We start from the raw sequence: 6,141 nt of genomic DNA, 5'->3' as shown, positions 1-6,141 counted from the left end.
TAACTAGTACATTCCAGTGAGTGACGTGCGGTGCATGTTTAGAGCAATGATGACATTTCTTTTGAGTCAGTGTCACATTCTTTTAACTGCAGTATTCCCTTTTAGAGCACACATGGGATCATCAGCTGCTTGTGAAGTCTGTCCTGCCACCTCCCCTCTTCAGAGATAGCTGATGGTGATACTGAGAATTTGTAATCTGAAATGATGTTTAATGAACCGAGTTTGTTTGGCCTGTGGGGATGGGACCAGCAGACGCCATTAAGCGTCACCGCCTCCATTCTGCTTCTCTTTCTCTAGAACTTAATGAAGGCTTCATGATGCACAGTGCTGATAGTATAGGTCGAAAATGTGACTAAGTGATGTCCCGCCTGGTGGTCTGTGCTGCTGAATTGTGGGAGAACGGGGTGTGTGCTGGCCTGGCTGTAAATGTTCTTCTTTTAGTAGGGAACCACTGTCAGGGTTAAAAAAAAAAAGAGAGACACTCAGAAGATGGGCACTGTGTTCTTCCTGAGAGACAGGGAGACCTTCTGCAGGCACCCACTCAGCATCTGAGTTTGTTGGGTAAAACTGAGTGCTGGGCGTGTGGCTGAGCATTTCCATGATATTTTTACTTTGTGTTTTTGAGTATGATAATTTCTAGAACACAAACTGATTTCATTCCATATAAAATTATCACACCATGTCATCTTAAAACCATGAGGCTTTGAAAATGCATACTGAAGAATCATGAGTGTTTTAAAAAACTTTAAAAATATTTGCCTAGTTTTGTATAGTCCCTTGTGTACAGAGCCCTCCCACTGAGGTGTATATTTAATTAAAGAGTAAGTTCTACATGTTGTCTAAATACAACCTTGCTAGAGACTCTGTTAACCATATGGTCCCCAAATGTCACATAATCAGGGTGATTGGGACAGTGGCCCAGTTTGTCGAGAATTACTCTTTGTAAAGCTGTGCCTTGAAGGCCTGTGTTCTCCACTCAGCCCTACATTATTAAGTTGCACCTGACAATCTCAGAAAGACAGGTGGGGAGGACACTGGACCCCTACCCTGGCCTTCAGACTTCTGTAGGAGACACACTTGCATCCTTCTGCGCGTGTGCAGAAGTTCAGGCTGAGGTGTGCTGAAAGGCCATGTTGGTATCTTTGCCACCTTCTTTTTACACAGAGCACAAATGATCAGGACTTTGGAGAATATTTAATGTTCATACACCACAAATGAGTCAGTATGGATTAGCTGTGACTCCCACACCCGCATCCCTAATGTTTAGGCTTCAATTTTCCTCATTTTCAAAAGATGGTGATTACCTTGTGAGCCTATGAAATTTTTAACAAATTGATCAGATCAGCTTTTTTCTATCATAGGAGCTAATATAGGACAAGTTACAAGACAGTGAGATAATTTAAAATTAGCTTCCATGTGGGAAATGTTTGAAAATGTTTGGGAATATAATCATATTTAAAATAAATGATACACAAGTCTTTTTAAAAAATTTGATTTTAAGGTCTTAATTAAAAAAATTTTCCATAAGTGTTTTTGATTTTTTTTTGTTCTACTTTACCTTAAAATTAATGATAGAATATTGAAGTAAGAATGCCCAGCTCTGCCAGAGTGACGAGAATGAGAAGAAATAGAAATGTATTCTTAAACTGTATGTTTAGCAGATATCTGCATACTGGGCGTTGGTTATGTGTCTGCTCATCTGTTCTACCCCCATGGAATTTCTAACATATTTATACATTTTTGAGTTCATTGAAGGCATTGTGGGTGGTCTTACCTGCTCACAGGGCAGCAGCCCATGTTCCTGGCAGTTCCTATTGCAACATCTTTGTAGCTGAGTTTCATTGAAGGTTGGCTGCTAATTCAAAGGTGTGTCTGCTCGGGTCACAATAACTGGACTAAATTGTAAGGAAGGAGAGCGAGCAGATGGGCTGTTGTTGAAGGCTTCATTTCCGAAAGGACTCTACCATGCTGGGACTGTCACTCAGTGACAGGGCACTCGCCTGGCATGTGGGAGGCACTGGGGTCCCCCACATGGCAAGAAACGAAGCAGCAACCAAAGAGGATTCGGCACAACTTTCCAGTTAAGGGTGTCTTCAGAAAACTTTGTAAACGGAATGAGACTTCCTGACACTTAGGACGCCAGAAGTAGCATCGGCGAAGAGTGGGAAAGGCCCAGCACAGGTGGAAGGTGAGGCTTGCTTTCCAGGTAAGTTCACTGCTCAGGAAAAACGGGATAGCTGTGTGGTCTACTTTATGAATAAACTAATGCTATGCCATGGCCAATTCTGCAGTCGCCTGGCCCAGGTAAGGTCTTTGCTGTATACTCTGTGGCTGGTATAAATGCAATCCTTTAAACATGACCTGGTCATGACCTGCATCTGAATTTGAAGCATCTCTATATAGCCCTGATTATCCTGGAACTCACTATGTATCCAACTACCTCTGCCTCCCAAGGGCATCCACTACCATGCCCGGTTATTTTTCTTCTTTTTAAAGACAGGGTCTCATGTAGCCCAGACTGGCTTTGGAAATAAATAGCCAAGGATGGCCTTGAACTTTCGGCTCTTCTTGTCTCTACCTCTCAACTGCTGGGATTACAGGTATATATCATCACACCTAGTTAATGTGGTTCTAGGGAGGTAAGAACCCAGGGCTTTATGCATGTTAGGTGGCTACTCTGCCAATTGAGTTACATTTCCAGTCTTCAAAATAGGTAGGCTTTAGATTGGCAGCAACTTACCTATTTTTTGATATTAGCTTCTATAAGGAGGTGAGTTAGTGGCACATTAAGGTATCTATATACTGGTCCACCCATCATTTGTATGTCTTTATGAACATCTTCCCTCTTTTTCTTTATTTAGACTCGTACAGGACACAGTTACATCAGATATGATCGCCATATCATGAGGTGGCTGTTCAGCTCTTGGGATACATCCCTGCAGCGCATCTCAAATATGACCACGTGAGGACCAGCTGGTCTACAGCCAGGCTTTCTAAGGCACCAAAGTCAGCACCATGGAAGGTGTCACGGGAATGTAGTCATCTGTGATTGATTCTTAGTACCTCTTGTATGAAAATCTGGAGACCCGGGTGTAGCAGGAATCTTAAAAGTTCTTATTAATAAAATCAAACCCGAGGCCAGTTATTGGGGTCAATGCTGGTAGATCAGAGAGACAGAATAAGCCACAGCTATCTCATCTCACCAGTTCCTCAGCTGGTCCTGTTTCCTCAGACTGGAAGCTTCTGTGTCCTCATCCAGAATGAATCTCAGCTGTACTGTGCTGCTCCATAGCCTGAAAGCTTAACCAGGCCAAATGCTTAACCAGCCAAATGCCCCTAGTCCCGGGGGAATTCTTTTATTCACAAGAATTTTAAATAATTGAAATTACCTGAAGATTTAAAAAATCTCCACAAGAAGCAGTTGTTGGTCACCTCTGGGCATTTTTTTAACTTTATGGACTTTCAGTGAGGGTCTTTAGGCAGTGGGAGCTGGGAGGTGGCCCACAGGATGGCAGCTGGGGTTTGTCAGCCCTCATTCCCGCGGTATACCCAGCATTCTGGATTTCTTCAACAGGAACAAGATTGCGTTCAGGAAAGTTCCCACCATGGCTCTAATCCTGAGCACCACATTCACTTCAGAGTGCTGAAACACTGGCCGGGTGGCCCACTGCTTACGGGGTCCACACTGGGCCTAACTAGCACACCAAAGGAAACTGAACCAGCAGGGGGCCTCTGGGTCACAGGTGGCGCAGGTCCAGACAGCACAGCCAGGGCTTTAGGATTTGATGCTGAGTTGGGATCATACTGACGGAAGGTGGGTTCAAACACGGTCAACTCCACAAGGTTAAACATGACAGCCACAGTGTGGCGACAAGGCCATGTCCCTCAGCATCTGAACTGGGGAGAGGGAAGACAGCAGACATTGACACAAACATTGAAGGAGCTCTAATGAGCATTCCAAACCCTCTCAAAGATTAGACTCTGAACGAGGATGACAAAAGGAAGTGACTGGGCAAATGTGTTGGCGTCCATCTTAATCCCAGAATTGGGGAGGCAGAGGCAGGAGACTTGTTGCAAGTTTGAAGTCATCCTGAGCTGCACAGGGAGTCCCGGCTCAGTCAGGGTTACAGAGCAAGACTGTATCTTAAAACACAAACTCTAAGTGAGAATATCAAAACAGAGAGAGCACAGCTGGATAGACCCAATGGCTGAATGGAGACGGAAGAATCATCAGTCTGAACAACAGAAAGACAAGGAAGAGCAGCGTTTCATGAGGACCCATAGCTCGGGAGATGAGAAAGATAAACAATGAAGATTGGAATGAACAATGGCTGGAAACTCCCAATCTGATGAAAGATATCAAACTCAAAAGAGTCAAGAAGTTGAGTGAACACCATATGGGATAAACCCAAAGGAATGAACTGAGCACCTTCGAGCCTAGCACTAGGGAGACAGAGGCAGGAGGATTTGAGTTTGAGGCCACATTCGTGAGACCTTGTCTCTCACAAATACCCATCTGGGCCCATCATCCTCGAACTGCCCAGAACCAAGATGGTATGAAGCGCTCAAAGAAAACCCACATGTTGCACTAACAGTTTGAACGATGGTGTATTCTTCTTCATAGAGATCATGGAGGCCAGAGGAAGTGGATCATTAGAGAGAAAGAAAAATGTCACCTGGGAATTCTGTACCCAGAGCTGGCATGTTGCCATACACCATAATCCTAGCACAAGAGAGGCTGAGGCAGGATTGCCATGAGTATGGGGCCAGCCTGGGCTAGAGTGATACCCTATCTTAAGGCGGGGGGGGGGGGGGGGGGGGGGGGTGTTCTGAAAAGACAATTTTATAATGAGATAATACTAGAAATGAACCTAAAAGAGAGCAGGTTCAGAGAAGCTGAAAAGCACTTAAGAAATGCAAAAGAAGCCGGGCGGTGGTGGCGCACGCCTTTAATCCCAGCACTCGGGAGGCAGAGGCAGGCGGATCTCCGTGAGTTTGAGGCCAGCCTGGGCTACCAAGTGAGTTCCAGGAAAGGTGCAAAACTACACAGAGAATCCCTGTCTCAAAAAACCAAAAAGAAAGAAAAAAGAAAAAAAAAAAAGAAATGCAAAAGAATATAAATGTCTATAAAAAGCATATCAATGTCTACAGTGCTTTCTTGGTGTTTCCATGTCAGCATGCTGTGAAGATGCTGAGAATTCCTGGGACCCACATGACTGCAGAATGTGTGAGCATCACACCCAGAGTGAAACAGGTAAGTGAAGACATCCGGTGGCTAGCAGCTGTATTGGGACTGAGGCAAGGGCTGTGTGGACAGGCCCAGAGCTGTATGAGTCAACTACAAATAGGAAATCTGATGGGACTGATAAATTCAGAGTAAGAGCTGGAACCTTTCACCTCCCGTGAGCACTACAGATAACAGGTGAGAATGAGGCACGAGGCAGGAAAGCCTGGTGACAACCAAAGGCCAGATCCTCTCCGCCACAGTCATACAAACTCTTCCAGGACACCAATTACCAAGACACCAATCCTCTTATATAAACAGACCTTGCCAGTCAAAAAAAATTAAGATTACGCATTGTATGTTTGTGACTGTGGTAGAATTAAACTAGAAATTAGCGACAGATGATCTGGCCAGGTGGAAATTAAACTGCACACACATAGATTGCCAAAGAGAAAGTATTAAAGTTGGAAAACATTTTAAATAGGCGAGAAATGAAGTTTGGTCGTATTAAAATTTGCACAAGAAAGGTAGTGCTCAGGAAACATTGCTTGTCAGGAAAACAGGTTTTGCCGGGTGTGGTAGTCCACGCCTTTGATCTCAGAACTCTTAAGGCAGAGGCAGGTGGATCTCTGAATTTAAGGTCATCCTGGTCTATATATCAAGCTCCAGGTCAGCATAGTAAGATCCTTTCTCAAAAACTAGCTCAGCTTGATAATTGTATACAGTAAGGCATTTATGTCTCCAAGAAGAGCCACAAGGAAATTTTGTGCGACTCACCTCTCCCCTGGACTCATTCCAGTCTCTAGTTCAAAATGGTCTTGAGCTCATGATAGCCTCCCACTGTCTCCGTCTACTGAGCACTGGTATCACAGATGTGTGCTACCACACCTGGCATAATGCTAATGTGTATGATGGGG

This window comes from Peromyscus maniculatus, chromosome 5, assembly GCF_049852395.1.
Source record: "Peromyscus maniculatus bairdii isolate BWxNUB_F1_BW_parent chromosome 5, HU_Pman_BW_mat_3.1, whole genome shotgun sequence".
Taxonomy (NCBI): Eukaryota; Metazoa; Chordata; class Mammalia; order Rodentia; family Cricetidae; genus Peromyscus; species Peromyscus maniculatus.
The sequence above is the reverse complement of the archived record's forward strand: the minus strand, read 5'-3'. Positions refer to the sequence as shown.